The sequence below is a fragment of the Cylas formicarius genome, unplaced genomic scaffold, assembly GCF_029955315.1.
Source record: "Cylas formicarius isolate icCylForm1 unplaced genomic scaffold, icCylForm1.1 PGA_scaffold_2__14_contigs__length_35257938, whole genome shotgun sequence".
Classification (NCBI taxonomy): Eukaryota; Metazoa; Arthropoda; class Insecta; order Coleoptera; family Brentidae; genus Cylas; species Cylas formicarius.
The window spans coordinates 32,317,356-32,337,695 of NW_026844319.1; the positions used below are offsets into that span (position 1 = coordinate 32,317,356).

A 20,340-nucleotide genomic window follows, 5' to 3' on the forward strand; every position below is an offset into this window, starting at 1 on the left:
GCGAAAGGGCGCTGAAAAGAAGCATAAGATGAGAAAAAGTGGCAAAATAAAAAATTCAAAACGATAAAAAATAAGATGTAAAAAGAACAAAAAAGGAAAATAAAAATTATGAAAATAATATATTTATTAAGTGGATGCAAATGATTAAAATGCGAAGTCTAGCACGATGAGACACCGAAACATTAAAAAATTACTGTATAGAAAATTAACAACAAATAAAATATTCGTTTCCCAACAAAACAGTTTTCAATATAGAAATAGTTTGCATTTAGTTATATTTATTTGTACCAACCAGACCCAACCCGTACATTAAAAGTCTAATTAGATGTAATTCAGAAACGCTTTTCAATTTTTGGGATTAAATATACTTCAGTATATTATTACATTTTGAGATTCTGTGGGAAATTCTAAACATATTTTATGTGTAATATAGTACACCTCTTATTGAAATATTTCTGTAATTTTTGCCAAATTTGGTCCCCAAATTTGGCAAAATATTAAAAAGCACGCTTAAGTTGACGTTTTTGTAATTGTTGTTATCCAATTTTATACAGGTTTTCCAAAATTAGGCTGTATTTCTCATGTGGTTTTTCCGGAACTATCTCGAGTTGTTGAAGATCGCTAGATTAGTGGGTTGGATTTTTATTGGATTATACTTTCAAAAGTAAAGTTTGTTCTTCTCCAGTGAATACCAGAGAAGATTTGTTTGTTGTCGGACAGCTCTTGCCGAATTGGACTCTCAACAAATTCAACGCCAAATATGGAGATATCGAGAATAGCAAAAAATAAAAAAACAAGCAATTTTCAAGTTGGTTAAGCTGGAAGAACAATTTTTTTTATTGTCAAATTTTCCAAAAACGGTTAGATGTAGGTATAGGACATTTTACACTAAATATACTTGGGATTTCGCACCGAATCTCAAAATGTAATAATATGCGCAATGTTCCATTTGAAATAAGCAAACTGACATGTTGAACCGGAAGTGACGGATCGTTGAGAATATTATAGAAAAAATAAAATAAATTCGATTGATTTAAATTCTTTCCCACTGCGCACACTTCGAGTCATTGTTTGAACTCGACACTCGACACATTATAGTGCCCCAGACGTGCCAAACAATCGTGTCAGGTAGCCAAAATCCTATTTCATGCCTATGATGCATTTCCTTGCTCGTAACGTATTATTCTTATCTTGGGTAACATCTGTCTAAGTAACCCTATAGCAGCGCCCCCCGGTGGTCCCCCGAGTTTTATGAAGATCTCCGAAAAATTTAAAACTGTCCCGATTTGTGGTATTTTGAAAGGAATCTTAGAAGGTGTCCCGGATGGGAGAGACACGTCTGCACGTCTGCCAGGTAGATTCGACTCCAATACACCAAAATAACCATAAGGAATCTAATTACAATTCAAAAATTATAAATATAATGGAAACCAAACAATATACTTCGAAATTGAGAATAAAAGAAGATTTTATATGGTACGTATGGATATATAGATGTATACAAATTAAATATATGCGTTTTGCAATCATATTAAAAAATATATATAGGGTTATAGGAAATAATAAAATTGCAAATAAATGATTATTCGCAAGGTTGATTTGCAGGTGACATTTTTAATTTTAAAGATTCTTTTCTGAATTATCATGAAGACACCATGGCTGATTTATTTGAAAGTTGGTTTAAAAACAAAGTAGTTCCAAACATTCCTTCTAATGGCGTCATTGTAATGGACAATGCAAGTTATCGCAGTAGACAGTTGACTAAAACCCCTTCCTCATGTGACACAGAAGCAACAGTCCAAAACTACATGTATAATAACGACATTTATTTTCACGAAGATTATACCAAAAAGCAATGAATTGAGGTTCTACAAAACTTGATCCTACAAAAGGAATACGTCTGTGATAATTATGCAAAAATCTATGGCATACAGTTTTAAGACTTCCACCTTACCACTGTATATTTAATCCCATTGAACATGTTTGGCACCAACTGAAATCTGCCATTCGTCGTAATAATGTTTTTCAAGCAGAACAATCGTATATCCATATTGCAAATATATAGAACAAATAATAATTAGTGATACTGATATATTATGTGAATAATTTTAAGTAATTTAAGTAGGCAATAAAAATAATTTGTAATTTTACTTTAGGTTTAAACATAAATACATACATAAATAAATAAATATTGTTTAGTATCTTTCCTAACAAAACCCCAAATAATTAAATTCTAAGCAAAGTACGGACCTGTTCGGCCATATTTCATTCTGACAGCTTGCCCGGGTCTTTCCTTAATTCGTATCAGTTAGTCACTTTCTTATATCTATGAACAGACTTTAACTACAAACTGACCTTTTCGGACTGTGTAAAGGCCCAAGGTATCACATTGGACTATGCAAAAAGACTTAATATATTTTAAAATATTTTAAATATATTTTACATTCTTTGAAACAGGCAAACGTTCGCTGTATCTAGATATCATTGAGACCACTCTCCTAGCTCTAAAATTATCAGATGTACCCGTAATTATAACAGGGTAGCAAATGCGTTTCCGGATCTTGACCTATTTGCTCTTCAATTAGCTGTAAAACCTGTAATTATTTCTTAATTAGATTTAGATGGTAAAAAAACATTAAGACTAGTCCACTGACAAAGTATCTCTTTTTTGTGACATTTTATGTTTTCCTTTGACTGGACAGCTGCGTCTGTCTGTAGGAAAGACTTGTTTATAAACAAATACATAAATAAATAAATATACATAATGATTGCTCACATCCGAAACTTATAGGCACCAAAAATATGAAGGCAAAGGTGAGATCCACGCGGAACAACGTAAGACCCACTAAGACCAACCAACCAACATTCACAACAACGGGCACTTCGAGGAATACGCAGGCGTTTTCGTCACCAAGCAACACGTAGATTTTTCCATTTGTTTTTTAATAAACGTAGATTTTATCGCACTGTTTACTTTTTACATTAAAATCGGGCAATCTTCGCGTCGCTGCCGGTCTCACCTCGAGATGTCAGGTATTAAAAAAGTCACGACGCGGCGACGAGATTGCATATTGTGAGATGCTGTTGACCCTCGCCATACGGATTGGTGTAGATTAACAGGTAAACCGATTAAAATCGAGTACGGGTCGAGTCAGGAAAGCTGCTCGAACACGGCTATTTCACATGAGAGAATATGCCATAAAAATACGATGCCCACACTTTCGGCGGAAGCGTGATAAATAGATGTTCACGTCCCGCGGGCCTTCGAGGTTAAAACTTTTCGGAAAATAACCTGCCTCCGCCGTTATTTTAAAATGTACAATAGATTTTGTGAAATAATAACTTGTGGTCGGTTCCCGTCGCTAAAACGCCTACTGCATCGCAAATATTGCCTGATACACTTTATCCCGAAGTATATCATCTTGGCTTTTAGCGCAATTGAAGGACAGTAGAACAAGCTACTCAAGATTCTGAAGGATAGTAGTTTTACTATCCTCAAGAGACTGGATTTTTCTTTTTTCAAATGTTCCATAATTCCGCTTCAATTTATACTACACTATTTTTGATTTTACCGTTAATTTAGCAACTGCAAGTCCTTCAACAGAAATTAATACCGAATATTCCGACATAGCATATTATTAAATTAGTTTGAGTTTTATAGGAGTTATTTTTATTAGCTTGAGCCAAGAGAGAACACATTTTTTATCAATATAAATTTGAAAGTTTTAATCATAACTATTTATATATAATTATATTCATTATTTCTGAACACTGAGTTTGAGTCACGCTGTATTTGTATTTATCGTAGATATTTTTGATTTATTAGATTTATTGCAGTACCAAAATTAAAAATTTGTTCAATTTTCTTTTTTTTTAATTAAATAAAACACTATAAACAAACTTTTTATAATTTATTAAAATAAAACACACAAATGTTTATTACAATACCAAAATGTATAATATATATAATTTCAAATTTTTAGAAATTAAATATAGTGATTTAAAGGATTTTGATTTCATTTGATATTTGATATAATATATAACAAGGAACAAAAACTAAGCGTTATAAGCTTATTTGTATATACAATTCCCTTACTCTAACCAAAAGTTTAAAATAACAAAATTCTGTGCGTGAGTTTTTGTTTAGCTAAATTTCAACATGGCTGAAATATCACGTCGACCTAACCTATCACTAATGTCTAGGACAATGTGTTTCACGTAAATAACTGACTATCGAATCTCTACCGCCGTATGTAAATTTGGCCATTTTCTCATATTTTTACTAAATAGAGAACCTATTACTGTCGAATAAAAACTAAAGAGGTAGCAAACAATAACAACAACATTGAAAATACGGACCATTAAATATTTAAAAAAAAAAACAAAATCTAGCGGTGGGTATTAAGCAAATACCTATGAAGAATGATATGTATTGCAATAGCTTTTTTTAAAATTCGGCTATAAAATAGAAACAATTAACACAATTTTTAACCTTAAGATATGAAGTCTGAAGATATAACTTAAATTAGAATGCATAATACACTATAATGAGGTAACTTATCATCAGTCCACCTTCTTAGTCGGCTTACAATGAAAAGTTCAATACTAAATTTTGCTTTCAATTCACCAACATTGAGAGGAGTATGACTCTTTTCTGTCTGCGATGACTACATCAAGCATTTTAACTGAACTACCGTTGCTTGCTAATAGCAGTAATATATGATGTACAATAAGGGCCCCGAAACTGAGCCTTGTGGCAAAGCGTAATATTTATTTTTTTAGGTACTACACATCTATATAGTTTTCTCAAATATAAGGAATGTCTAGGCATGGCATTAAATATTTATGTTACCAATATGGGATTCAGTCATCCCTCATTTAGCGCCGCCCCCCTCAAACAATATAAAAGCAGGTACAGAGTAAAATGCGAGCCAGTTTCAGTGAAGCTCTGAAGAAGCCAGCAGGATGACTGGCGACACGTTAGCTAGTTCGAGTCAACAAAAACTGACGCAGGAGGAATCCAGAAGTTTTAAAAAAAGTACTTATTATACTATCAGCCTAGGCAAGGCCTCTATATATGTATTATATGACTACATGGGTTTATCAAGCAGAAAAAGAAAAGTTAATCAGAATTAAAAGTAGAGGGCGCGCCAGGCCAGACCAAAAGCACCCATAGAATATACAAAACCCAGGAGTAGAATTTCAAACCTCTCCATTTCACGTCTTGTGTAGGTATATTTTAATTTATTACGACGTAACTAAATGATGACAGCAATGAGGGCTCGACATGTCAAAATGACATCAACCATTAACCACACTGAGTGAAGCCTCAGCTTCGCACCAATGATCACGAGATTTTCGCAATTGGATAGACCCAGATATCCCAAACGCTACGTCAGACGATGCCTGCAGGCGCTAAACCTAATATCAACGTTCTCGTCGCTCATCAAAATCACCATCGGGTCCGTCATGGTCAACAAACCGAATCTGAGAATGTTCGGAGTGACCAACATCGTTTTAGGCGTGTTCACCGTATTCGTCGCGTTGGAGTATTTCCAGGCGATCATCTTCAGGCACAAGAAATTGGCCGTGATCTACGCCGTCTGCTCCATCACCGCTACCAACGTGTTGGACCTGACTTTGACGTGCCAACATTACGTGAAACACAGGAACGTTCGGGATCCTCTTCAATCGAGAATTGGCGTTCCGATTGCAGTGGTGAAAGGAGTCCATTTTTTCGTCGTCTTCCTCTGGTTCGCTTACTACTGGAGAATCAGCGAAGTCACGATGGTCGCGTTCTCGAGTATAATATTGGCAAGACAGTCGATGGTTATGCCGGACACAAGCAGGTCCACAGTTCTGGCTATAACGTTGCCATCCTCGAAGAGTTCTGTCGTTCCCACGAGCGTGCAATTTGCACCGACCAGTTTGGGAGAGTCTAAAGAGGACGTGGTACTGACGAAACAGTCGAGCGATGTTTGACCATTGATTGAAAATAGACAAAGAATTAAGAACACGGCAGCGTTCTTGGTTAGTAAACCTGGGCAAGAAAAAAGAAAAGATATATTGGAAGAAAAAAATATGAGTTTGACAAGGGTCTGAAAACTTAACTTGATCCTATTTAATTAAATTAATAACACAAATGAATAATACTTAAAGTAAGAAAATATGTTGGGATACAATATATATTTAAGAATAAATAGATACAGCTTGACGCATAAAATTTTTAACATTTTGTAGAGGAACAAACGGCAGCTAAAGCTTAAGGTTTCTTTTTTTTTGACCAAGAAATTACTCAGGAGCTTCAGACGAATGTTCCAGTAGAGTGCTTATTTAAAAAGGTTAGAAAAAGTATGGACTCTGCGGGCACAGGTTGTTCATAATTTTGCAATGAAAGTGATGTTATTGAATTTAAAAAACTTACTGGGCAATTCAAAAATGATTAGTAAAAAAGATTTTACAGGCCTTATCTTGATCATAATCCAACTGTGGTGAACACGTAGAAAACGAGTGTATCAATAAAAACAAAAAAAAATGTCTGAATTACAGGCCATGATTCCCGAAAGGAAACAAATACAAAATATCTACGAAATACACATCGATTTACAATGTTCACCAAGAAACGAGGTGACTTGGATGGTAGCGGACAGCAAATCTTTGTCCAAGAAGTGGATTTTAGCAGCAGCTCTAAATCAAACGGACACCACCACTTTTCCACCACCACTGACTTTCAAGTAGGTTTAAATATTAACGAATTAAAAAGTATTCACAGCAGACAAGAGGTTATGCGAAAGCTTTTAAAATTTGAAGAGAAAGTCTGAAATTTGACGGAAATAAATGCAACCGAAAAACCTGTCATTACGGAACGTCAACTTGAGTTAAACCAGAAGAAAGTCTGTGAAACGAGGACAGAAAATAAACTTCTACTAGAGTGGCAAGTTATTTATTGTTCTCAAATTGTTAATTTGACGGTTATGAATAAGATAAAATTACTACGATTCATCAACAATTTTGTTGGCGAATCCGCCTCAAATAAGAAACAAGCTATTTTTGGAAAAAGCGCAATTAATAACGTTTAACGCGTAACGTATAAGCTGCCCACATACACGTGTTATATATCAAAGTTGTAACGGCGTAGAATTAGTAGCAAAAATGTCAAGCGAAATGCCGCGATATTGAATATTACCAAGTCAACAATTTCCGGCAATAAATTTTCTTTTTGCACTAGCAACCGGCGATTCAGTTTTACAAATATTTTGCGCTTTCTGTGTAGTGCACGGGTGATCTAAAACATTTTTTAAGTAGCTCTGCAGACCTAACAAAGCTGATACTATTTACAAATCTTCTGGATTCCTCCACAACACAATCCACTCCACCAGAACCACCCAAAGAAAAATCCAAAAGCACTCCCACACGTGCCACCTTATTTTGATTCAAAAGCTCACTGACCAAATTTCAAAATTTCCTAAGAAATATAACGTGAAAACCGGTTTTACCACTGGTCCTAAAATCTCTCAACATTTGAGATCCGTCAAAGAGAAAAATTCAATTTTGGATATCAGGAGTTATAACATATGCAGCAATGAGGACGCAAGATATTTATTTACATTTACAAAATTAAAAATTCGGGAATATTGGAGTGGTTCGTGATCATCATCATCACCAGCCTTCTTGTCTTGTCCATTCTCGAACGTAGGACTCCTCCAGGTTTTTTCATTCTCTCCTATTCTTTGCTGTCTGCATTCAATTTGTACTTATTCTCCTAAAATCGTCGATCTTCTCTCTATACCTCTTTTATCCACTCGAGGTCTCCACCCTAATATTCTCTTTGTTCATTTGCCGTTTTGTGGCCTCCACTTTGCTCTTGTGATAAGTTCTGTTAAATCAATAGTGAAACTTCCGAGCTACTTTCCAAAAATACTGAAAAATTAATCTCCCAATGGTGCCCCGGTTTTGTCAATTCTACAATCTCCAAGAGTAACTAAATTGAATTCCAGAAAAACTTGGTTAATTGCAAAGGAGTGATGCAAATCGTAAATTACACACGTTTGAGGATTTTTTTTCGTAATTCAACGAAACATTTGGATTTTTTGTTCCTCCTTCACCATTTTTGCAAGATCTTCCAGAAAAATAATAATGTATATGGAGTGCTATGTAAGACGATCGAGACTATTCAATTTAAAATGATCCGAATACATTTTTTGATTTTGAACATCCTGTAGCATCTAATTCAAATTCAAAAACTGAAAATACTGGAAAAACTATTAGGTCTAGATATGTATTACTATTTATAAAAAAAAGTTGAAGATTTTTAAAAGGAATTCAAAATGGGGCGTTCCATTGAAAAAAAACGTTTTATTCATTGCGCTTTTTTGAGCCACCCTATATACATTAAAATAAATTTAAATTATGCGCCCCGACCATTTTTACATCTTTTGTATTTGTCATTTTTTCATAACTTTTGATAGCAATAAGATTATGAAATTTACTGAATTTAATATTTAGCCATACAGCATCGAGATAATAAATGTGAAAGACATAAATCAAGCTAGTTCCATTCTAATATTAGAAAAATTATAGAATAGAAACTTCATTAAAGCAAAGGTAAAAGTAAAGGTAAAAGGTATTTTTTAATAAGATGTACAAGTGTACAATCTGACTTTACTTTTTTTGTTATTTGCTTGTATCCTTCCATTTTTGTGTAAACAAAAAAATATTTATTATATAGAATGTGTTTTTCATTATACAAGGATTGTATCTACTACGTACTGGTATTTTCTAGCCCAAAGCATACCTCAACGTAAATAGAACATTTAAAGTTCAAGAAACGACTAACCTTTTGTATTATTTTGCATTCTAAATATTTTATGCAATAAAAATTACTGTTTCAGTCCGACGAGACGAGACGTGTAATACGTCAATATGCGCTTCGGCTGACGTCACTGACAAGTATTTGCGGGGGCTGAGGTGAGGGGTAGCTTTTACGGATATTTTACTCGGTCTGCATAGGCAACCCGCGTTAATACTACGCGTGGTCGTCCGCGCACGCGCATGCCGACCGACGACGGCGATGATTGCGCAATGTTATGAATACAATAATTATATTGTGATGTTTACGTGCTGTGAGAATATAGTTGGCCAGCGGACAGCCATTGTCATTAGAATTGTATAAGCGAGTCCATCCCCAATTAGTTTCGCGTTGTGCTGTTGTTGATTTTATTAACGTTTTATTAGTGAGTGATTTTCGAGAAATGAAACGCGCACTGAATATATTTCAAAGTAAGTACCTATCAGTTAAGTGCCATTTAAAACAATATTTCGCGAGATTGCCCGAAACTACTAGTTTCGCTGTGAATTGCATCATGCGGACAGACCTAACCTATAAACATATGATGAAGCGTTATTTTGCGAGTTCTTTTAAAGTTGTATATCGTTCTCGTGATAAAATTACTGTTGCTTGTTTTAATGTCACTCTAATTAACACCTGCAATATTGTTGGTTAATACAAACGCTATAATTTAGCAAAACAAATATTTAGTTTAGGCTCAAAGACCGCAATTACTTTTACTTCGAGCGTCGGACTGGGAGTTTTATAAAGAATCAGTGGAGAGGCGCAAGTTATAATGTAGTACCGTTCGTAGTGTAATTATACTGGAACATCATTTGTATTTTATCAACTTAACTTACCATATATTCAACATAAGTATTATTTGTGAATATTTGCTGCCACTATGCTTTATACGATGCTTATCAAAGATGCGTAAACCATAATACATACAAATGTTTGCTAGTTTTATCGCAAAAGGGCTATATTGTAACCCAATGCTTAAAATAATACCTTGTATTTGAAATTTCCTAATTTTTAATCCATTTCGAAACTTAAATTCATTCAACTCTCAGACTAGAAGGATTTTGGGTCGACACCAAGGAAACAGTTTTATCAATGTGAGGTTTACCAAAAAATAAATGTAAATAAACAATAGAAAAGCAACATTCATGAAAACGGTAAATCTAAATTATATGAAAGGTGTAGATTTTTAAAATTACAATAGAATGTACAGCGTGTCCCGTTTTTAAAGTTCCAGCTTTCGTTTCCCAAGGCTACGAATTTTTAGATTTCCAGATGCAAGGGAGGGTGATTTTGAATTTTGGATTTCCTTGTTTAGACACAAAAACCAAACTCGTTAGTTTTTTTTACCAGAATAGTGTGCAAGTGTTTTAAACGCCTTATTGTTAGTTTGAAATAAGCTTATTGACATAAACCGTAGGGGCACAGCATTTCAAACAGTAATTACCATATGTTATCACTGTTCGATAGGTAAAGTAGACACTTTTTTATATGAAAAAAGTTTAAAATTGAATGTGAATGTTATTTTTTATTTCAATTTCATATTTGAGTTTCGAATAGCTCTCATATCTTTGAAAAGCTCATAAACAAGCGTAATAAAATACATGGAGTTCCGTTTTACCCAATTTGATGTAAAGCCTCTGAAACATGCTTTGCTTTGGCCGCCTATTGTAATTAATTTGCATATAACATGCAAACAATGTGTGGCATTTCAAAATTGGTGAATTTGTCATTTCCCCGTCACTTTTTCAGACTTACAAATATGAAAACAACGCCAAAATGCTTCCGAAGCTTTTGACATTTATTATAGGTCTCATTTGTCCACGATTGCGTCGCCATCTGACTGAACTGCGTGCATTGAGTCGTTAAAGTTTGATTTTATCGAAGACTACGCGATTTATCGAATTAATTCAAAATTTTAAAAAGTGTCCGGTAAAAAAGTGATAATGAAAAGATTCAATTTCCCAAACTTAAAGTTATTTTCTTTAAAGAATTTTTTTTTGACCCTTCGATTCACCATTTTCAACCAGCGGGTATAATAAATAAAAAAAAACAGACAGCGGGATCATAGGTTCTCATTTCTTCGTTAATATTTATCCAAATTTTCTTCAAAACGAATTAGAGAACCATACGAATGAGCTCCCATTGGAACAACTCATTGTGTAGTATTTGTTAAAGACTAATTAAATAACCGATTGGAAAAGATGGAACAATAAAATGGCCACCCAACGGGCCTGACCTAACGTCGATGGATGCAAATACATCAATACCATCCAAAACAGAGAGCATCTAAAAAACTTGAGCAAAACAGAAGTTCAAATAATAAAAGAATCTATCAATTACAGAGAACATTCACTAGATATATTGAAGAAAATGGGCGACTAATCGAAAAAATACTTTGTAAAATTAATTACCTACATATACTATATTATACCTACTTAAATTAATTCTAGAATATTTTTCAATGTTAATAATTAAAGTTAACAAACACTTCGAAAACTAATGAATTTAGGTATAGGATACAGGTATGTGCAGGATAAATAGAAATGTTCTCTTTTTTTTGGCTAAGCTGGTTGTTTGTTGAAATTTTTCAAAGATTCCAAATATATCGATAGGCGATCGATATATCCCAAAAACAGGAAATATACAGAATTGCCGGGAGATTTTATTCAGTGTATAATATACAGGGCGTTTCCTTAAAAAATACATAACTTTTATCTGTGGGTGATTTCTGCACATAGAAATATGTATTATGTTATAATAATATTATTAAAGTATAATACGGCGCTATTTCTTCAACTTTATGAATGTCCTACTCATTATTTCTGTATCCCTGGGCAACTTCTAGCAGCTCTGATGTCAAATAGCAGTCGTCAAAGAAAATATCTTTTCGAGCAATTTTTTGGCTTCTTTTGCGAGAATGATAGGAAGCGTTATTCATAATAACAACATTTTTCCATTCAGTTTTTATTACCTATTTTAAAAATTAATTCAAAACCTTTATTCTAATCTTCAAATAAGTAAGTACTTAAAATAATATTATCTATCTGTATAACGCAGGTATTTTCTGGGCTGAACCGACTCTGAAGCTGCCATACGCCATGTGTCGACTCTGCTGCTTTCTATGCCTATGGTATAATACGGTCAAAAATATGGTGCATTTATTGCTGTGACGTCTTAAGTAAATGAACCGTTTGAAATTTGATTAAGCATTGATGCTGCGGGGTATTTTCGTATAAGGAGAAGCGATTATTTTAACATCAGGTGCAAAAAAGATTGAAAAAATACTTACATGTCGCTTGTTAGTGTGGGTAGATAAATTCCTAGGATGCTCCTGGAATGGTTACGGGTAAGGGTCTGCTCGGCAGAGTGTTCTATAAGGGGTTGCGATTTTAAACAGTAGGCAGAGTTAATCACGGGGTCTTTTGTCAAAGCACTATATTTCTGGTCAAAGTATATCCACACTGCATTCTCTTTGTGACATGGACTATAGAGTCTACAGTTACACTGTGACCTATTGGGATCACCCTGTATATAACCCCGAGAAATTTGATAGATAGAAAACATAATTTTCGGACGTAAAATTTGAAAATCAAAGCCAAGCAGGGACACCCTGTAATTAAAACCGGTTAATTATTTACCGGGTTTAACGATTTAATTGAAAAATTTTTACGTGCTGCCACGAGACACTCCCCGTCTCGTTAACATTTCAGTTTTTTACGCCCTCCCCACCCGTTTTTTTTTTGCGAAACGCACGAGTGCGGCGGGAAAAAAATCCGGGAAACTGGTAACGACGAGCCGATCGGTCGCGAAACAATAATTATTTGTCCCCCGGAATGCATTAACAAGTTTACAATCCGCTCGTTAGGACATATCTGGGCGCTTTTTTTTGTGCGAAACTAAATACGCGAGTTTCATATTATTTATGAAGTAACGTGAAAGCTTTATATCAAGCGTCAACCAGCTGCACGCGAGCGACTCAAAAAAAAATATATGTATATACCGGACGATTTTTAATAAGCGCAGGGGTAATTATTTTTCTTATAAATATTTCGCGACAGTTTTGCGGGAATCGAAAGAAAAGGCTCATTAAATCGCGACTGTTTTTTTTTTAGAACTTCCGTTTAATTATAAGGCTGCGAGTTCGATCTGAACTAGAAGGGCAATAGAAAAAGACAAATGGCCCGGTGTGCCGGCTTGCCTTTGAAATCCGCAAAATCTGCGTGAAATGACTGAAAAAAAAACTAGTTCATTCTTACAAGATGTTAAAATAATATCTATTTTCTGAATCGACTTAATCGTCAGCAGTCCAATACATAACACATATCGTTTATTGTTGTTTGGAGATCAATGAAACATTGCATTTGATTATGCAGCTTATGAGTTCCCATAGGTTTCAGTCTATACAGTCCAGTCTAATGATAATTTATATCTGACGAGGTACATCTGGGGTTCCTTTTAGGACCCTTAACCGTTGTCCTTTATATGTCACTGCGATACTGTAAAATATATTCGTTAACGGTACTGGTATTTATTTTTCTTTTGGTATGGAGCATTTCTTGGAGTTTATCAGATATATTAATGAGGAGTAAGTAATCTTCCTAAAAAACCAACTTAAAACTTGGGGAGACTGGAACCTGTGGTGGAAGATCAACAAACTTACGTTTATAACCACTACTGCACCACAACTTTATTTAGAACACTGGACACGGCATCATCGGCAGATGATATAAACTATTATATAAGTTTATATCATCTGCCGATGATGCCAACATGGTTCGCGAAACACGTGTGCAGTGTTCTAAGTAAAGTTGTGGTGCAGTAGTGGTTATAAACGTAAGTTTCTTCAACTTAAAACTTAATCATTTTATGATATTTGGGAGCAAGAGTAAAGTAAATGTTGATATCTCCAGAGGCAATACTAAAATTGGTTTAGTTGATGATAATAGTAATCGATATTAATCTTAGGTTTAAAACACCTGAAAAATATATTCCAAAGTGCTTTTTTGTCTCTAAAAATACTTTACGGCACCCGATATATTTCAAATTTCAAACTAAGGAAAACTTTATGTGGAACCTTAGTGTCGAACAATGATTATGTTGTCTGCCTCGATGGGGACATCAAAACCAGAATGCAAAGACTCCAATACCTGATTCACTCATAATGTTCATAATATTCAAATGAGGTATAAGAACTAATTGTCTATTCCACCCCATCAGAATTGGCAGTCGATTAATTCAACAAACAAAATTGACATTCATAATGTTATAAGACATTAGGGCGTAAGATAAGGTGACAAAAAATATTTTTTCATTTTTTTTCTATTTGACTTTAATTGTAATTTCTTATTGGCAGAAAATTAAAAACGATCGCAATACATTTTTGAAAAACAAATTTGTGTAGTTTATTCTTATTATTTCTACTTAATACTTTTTTCAATTACCACGGAATGCAAAAATTTGCTATATAAAATTATGTAAAAATCTATGTAATCCGTGAAATCTGTAAAATCATATGGTTGTGTAAAAGCTGCTGCACTAATATTAGATTGTGATTAGGGAGTTTGGCTTGTCTTGCTGACATAAAAAATAGTAGCAATGGTACACATGATAAAGCGCCTGGTACTTTACTTTGTGACCATTTTAAACTTATCAGTTGGTTCACGACCAGCATTGAATTTTGTCTAACTGTAAGCAAATTTTTGCATTTTTTTATTATTTCTCGCGGTTTTAAAGTAAGCAATCATTTTTAGTTGCTCATGTCACCTTAATTAAGTTATTTCATTATCATTATTTCATAAAATACAGACCTGTGAAGTTATTGAATATCATATAACGGACAGAAAGTAAAGTACTATTTTTAAAAAAATAAATAAGAACTAAAAGTTCAGATTTTCACGAAATTATATATTTAACATGATAATTGTTTCGACAACACCTTGTCTTTATCAAATGTAATATTTACAAACTACCTGCTACTATATATAACGAAAAATCACCATAAACCCTTAATTAATGTTGTTGCGAGAATTTAACTTCAATAAAGGAGAGGTATTTAAATCTAATTGATCGTTAAGCAATACATTTGAATGTCTCATTTTGTTAATTTCCATGGCTTCCAATAAATTTAATTTTCTACTTTTTGTGGCTGTATGTAATATATCAAAATTGTCGTCAAAAATGTGTTTTGGTTAGTTTTGGTAAAAAGTAAGGTAAACTGTTATCAAGATAAATTGAACGTACGGTACAAGCACCAAATATTATTGGAATGCCGTTTTCTACTAGTTAATAATAAAAAGGAAACGCCCCAAATTTAATTTTTTCAACACGGAGCAATATTTAAAAAAATACATCCTTTTTATTTATCTATCTCTCTTTTAACTTCGAGGCACGCCCTGACAAAAATCTGAAACGGCAGAAAAACGGACGGGGATCGTCTTGGCAGCGTATCAGAGATGTTTATTTCACTATTCGCGGGTCATTGAGGTCTGTCTGAATGAGATATTATAGTCTCTCGGCGTTTGAGGTCAACATTTCGAGTCTGTTGGACACACTGTCTCGGGATCGTCGCGATAAGACCGCCGACTATTTTTGTAACGTCGTTCCACATAAGTTGTTACCAAGCGATAATGTTATGGTTTTAAGCATTAAAACGTTTTTAGAGAATAGTACACACGGACGATTCGCGTTTCACGATACAGCGTGTGCCGGCGAAACTTTTGGGACTTTGAACTTTGATTGGTGACTACAAAAAACTCACATGAGCGGCATTCGTGGCGCAAAAATACCGCATGCCACTGGTTTCGCCAAAAATTAATATCGCTTATAAGGTTTCCTAGTTTGCGAGTACCATGGTATAGATGTCCATACCATACTACAATCGTAACATGTTAAAAAAATATGAACAAAAAATTGTCAATGTTATTTGGTGCAATAAGAAGCTAGTTTGGCCCTAACAGAGTAAAACGATTTGCTCCAGTGGTGTCCAGAGCGTGCGGGAAGCGTCACTTTAACACGTCGGTTTCGTCAATATATCAGACAATTCAAATACTACGTCCTATAAGCTACAATAAAAATCTAATAAGTAAAGTAAAGTAATATTTATAATTTAAGTTTCTCACAGAAATTTTACAGTTTTTATATTAATATATTGCCAAGACCAATTGGAGTATTTGGAAATATCTATATCTCATCAGTACAAACAAAACAAAATTGAAGGTTAGGACCTGCTTTTTCTTCTTCGTAAAAACTCTATCCTCGGATGATTTTGCTTCCAATTACAGTATTTTTCTTTAATTAAACTACCTATTGGTTAATTGTAAAAGTTAAATAAACAAAACGTTGTTTATATCTCTTTCTGTCTAACGTACACAGTTAAAAAGAGACGACAATAACAGAACCGATCCGAACGATAAGCGGGTAGGTTTAATGGCAACTGGCAAATATGTTGTTTGAATGGTACGAAATTGTGATTTTTTTCGTGACCGTCGTAGAAAAAGTGTAGTAAGCAACACATTTGGTAAATTATTTTTTGAACCGGCAACTCTAGGATTTATTTTTCAATTTGCTATTATCTGATTAACTGTGGTAACATTCGCTAACTCATCTAATCTATTGATATTATTTTCGTTTTTCATTATATGTACTTTGCAGTAGCACATTTTAATTATGTTTTATCAATAACAACAAGACTTTTCAACAAAGTCACTTGGAATCTTCTAAAACCTTGTCAAAAGTTTTTAAAAAAATTCTAAATATTAATATGATTCCATATTTATTTTTATTATTTATACCATTTTTATTTATTTATATTTATACTATTTTTACAATGTGCTGCGTAATGAACATGACTTTTTACCAAAATCAAAATCTATACATTTCAAAAGCGTCACCATGATTTTTAGGGAAAAAAAATGTTTTCATTCATTACAAAAATTGTTCAACTGCAATTACACCTTCATTATTTATCGTACCGTATAGTTCAACAATTAAAACTGGAAGTATGCTGGATAAAACAAAAAAAAAACGAGCGCATAAAAATATTCCATTCACAAAACCAGTTCATCCATGCTGAAAGTTTTTTTGCTTTGAAATCTCGGGTTAAAATACATGGATCGGATACTTTTTTTCAAAAATACGAGAAACGTTTGGTACATTCTGCAGTGGTTTATATGTATGCCTAGAAAAAACGGATAATTTACAATAATATAATTAGAATTTACTTTTATATTCGAAATAGTAAATTTTATACATAAAATGTATTTTTGAAAAATACGATATATTTTTGGTACTCCCTGCATTTCCATTATAAAAAGTAATTTTGTATATTTTCTTCCCTTAAACATCCAGTTTAATTAGTTTAAATTTTATATTCCAATTTTATAGCACAAAAAATATAAATATAATTATTAACTTTTATCATTTAATCATTAGAATGCTATAATAAAATATTGCATATGAAAAACAGTTTATCATCCCTGCTATAAGTTTAAGACAAGATTGGTTTATATGGATATCTATAAAAATGTTTTTTATTTCTATTATGTAAATTATTTGTTAACTTTTTTCTTCCCTGAGACATATAGTTTAATCAGTTTCAATTTCTGTTATTCGAATTTAATATCACGTGTACAAAGAAATATAAATATTTAGTTGCATTGAAATAAATCAGAGAGAATATAATCGAATTCAGCATTTCAGATTTTTTTGTGATAAAGGGCTTGGCTGGTTACAACTTTTTTACTAAACAAGTGTTGAACAGCTAAATAATAAGTTTTGAAATTTGGTATTTACCGAAATGGGGGACTTCTTTTAATGAAATTAGGAAAAAGGTATTAATTCCAGAGACAACGCAGAGGCTGATCTAATTGTTGCCATTGAAACAAGCTATTTCCGTTTCAAAAAACGTAGACACGCATTTTTACATATTTTAACGTAATATTAGATTGTAGTGAGGATTAAATATTTTTTGCTTTGGTTTTTAGTTATATGTAGTTTAAAATGGATAAAATCAGATAAAACGTTTTTGAATCATTAATAAAAAACCGCTTCATTATAAACAAAAACTTGGTACCCTGTATCTTGAAATCAAGTAAGTATGGAACAAAATCCTATTTTTACCTAAAAAGTCGATCTTGACGTTTGCCATTATAACCCTGCGCACTCTCTACAACAAATTTGCTTTTTTTTCAAGAAGCACCTTAGACTAGGTCAAATAATGTTAGTCTATCATGAATTCGTATTTGTTCTGTGTCTTTTACTTTCCTTATAAAATTCAGAAGATGTTTTAAAAATTTCAGATATTGACTATGGATTTATAAGTCGTACAGAGCTTAGTATCAAGAATTGGTTTTTTAAAGATACAGTATACCGCTAATCAAAATATATAGTAACATTTATTTATTAAGTAAAGTAAAGCGGCTGAAGAATTGCATCAGGAAGTAGAGGTTAAGTTCTGAACCGAACAGGCCCTTAGCACCTTTCTCAAAATCAAGCAAATGCTTTAAAACTAAAATACTACATAAACGATATCGAAATGTAAGCAGCTATATTTATAATATATCCTGAGACGGAATAGAATTCTGGACCCTGCAAGTCACCACAACGAGGAACACTGAAGCCTTCAAAATGTTTATTTATATTCGTCTTATGTGGGTATGATCATGCATCGCATGAATCATGAACGAGAGCTATCAAGGAAACATACAAATGAATATCAATGATAAAACTGAAGTGAAGCGAGGTCCAGGAATGAACGTTCAAACGCTCAGGATAGCAGAAAGATGAAAAGAATTTGCCGTGGTTATCACGAATCTGCGCAAGTGAACAAAAAGAAGGTGGTTAATTACTAACGAAAAAAAAATAATAATAAGCAACCAATCAGGAAACAGCGGTTGCATGCGGGTCGTTTTTGTTTTAAATCAGAACCAGCCGATACGGTTTTGGTTCAAATAGCTTTTTTTTATGTTTACCGAAATCCACTTATCGTTTGTTTTGACTAAACCTTGACTTCTCGTGAACCATTTTTGTGCAGTCTGATAAAGTTAATTTTAGCCGACATCCCGCACATTATTGACCTCGATACAAAATGGTGCAACGAATTTTCGGTATTCTTCCCCTTGCCGAGGAAAATTAAAAAAAAACGCCTCGACACACTCACGGCTTGGATATTGTCGGTCTACCTTTTTTTTTTAAAGAAATCTAACTCGCACTTCATATCGTGTTTTTTCCACCCTGTAGTTAGTGCGTAAAAAATAATAAACTGTCATTTGTTTTACTTACTCCCGTCTGTAAAATGCCTAATTACACACCGATCTAGCGTGCGGGAAGCGTCACTTTACCACGTCAGTTTCGTATCCCACGAATCCGAACCGCTTCGGACATTTCCGGGATTTTACCGCACGGGTTTGGGAGCAATCGGATGTTTTCGGAGATATTTCCCACGCTTTGAATTTTAACGTGTTGCTTTGCGAAAATGTACCCTAAAACTAACGATCGTAGAAAAAGTGTAGTATACCAACACGTTCGGTAAACTTTCAAGTCAAGTGTTGGTATTTAAGACAAACGACTTTTTTATTTGAATTTTTATACTTCTTCAGTTATTTATTGGCCACCCCGTATTAATTTATCTTCAAAATATCAATATAGACTGCTTAGTTAGTAAATCAACCCCAAATATAAAACAAAGGCTTTCAGTAAGAGAAATCGATAGATATATTCAGACCGGCAAACCACTTTTATATGAAATTCAAAATTTCGGAAAAACGACATATATGAAGTATTCCATGAAGGTTCAAGATTGCCTACATATAGAGTTCCATTTAAAATAAGGAAGTTGTTAGTTGAGGCAAATTCTTTTCTAAAAAAACCCCTGCGCGCTGCTGACTTTTTTCTATGATAGCAAATTTAAGACCAGTTAAAAGCTGTGATATGTATTGTATTGAATATTTTTATTTTTTAAAGATATTTATGGCCCTAAATATAAGTATAATTAAACTTTTTAGATAAAATTCCAGTAAGTGGTGAAAACGGATACCTGGAGCTACATCTTCATCTTCTAACAAATAGGAAGATTTTGTTGAACTCCTACGAATGCTAGTTCTATGCGTTCAAGTTCAACGGTTTGTATCGGTTTCTTATAAACAAGTTCCTTTAAATATCCCCATAAATAAAAATCTGAAGGATGTACCTTACTTTTCCGAAAGATACACCCTGTAGCTGCGAAACGGTCCCGTTTTGGTATAAAAAAAGGCTTATTTTTAATTGAGGAAACTTCCCTTCAACGACGGCACATGCTTTTTGAAACACCCTGTATACAACGACATAATACAAATCCGACTGTTTAAAAAAAGATGACACGTTAGTTGAAATGTTGTATTTGCTCTTTTTTTCTATCGATAATATGTAACAACCTTTTAAGCGAACCCATAAATACGCGCATTTTAACGATAGGGAAAGGGCGACGGAAAGGGTAATTGCTTTAATGCGGCCAC

At 33.5% G+C, this 20,340-nt stretch overlaps 1 protein-coding gene and 1 long non-coding RNA gene across 2 annotated transcripts in view; one reads left to right on the forward strand and one right to left on the reverse strand.

The window, feature by feature from the left end:
• Positions 1–20,340, reverse strand: part of LOC132697914 (protein apterous) — a 251,214-nt gene that overhangs the window by 229,041 nt on the left and 1,833 nt on the right. The window lies entirely within an intron of this gene.
• The window catches only part of LOC132697919 (uncharacterized), a 136,949-nt gene continuing 125,750 nt past the window's right edge, over positions 9,142–20,340 (forward strand). Inside the window, exon 1 of the long non-coding RNA XR_009618321.1 lies at positions 9,142–9,279. This is a non-coding gene — a long non-coding RNA (uncharacterized LOC132697919). The remainder of the gene's footprint in view (positions 9,280–20,340) is intronic.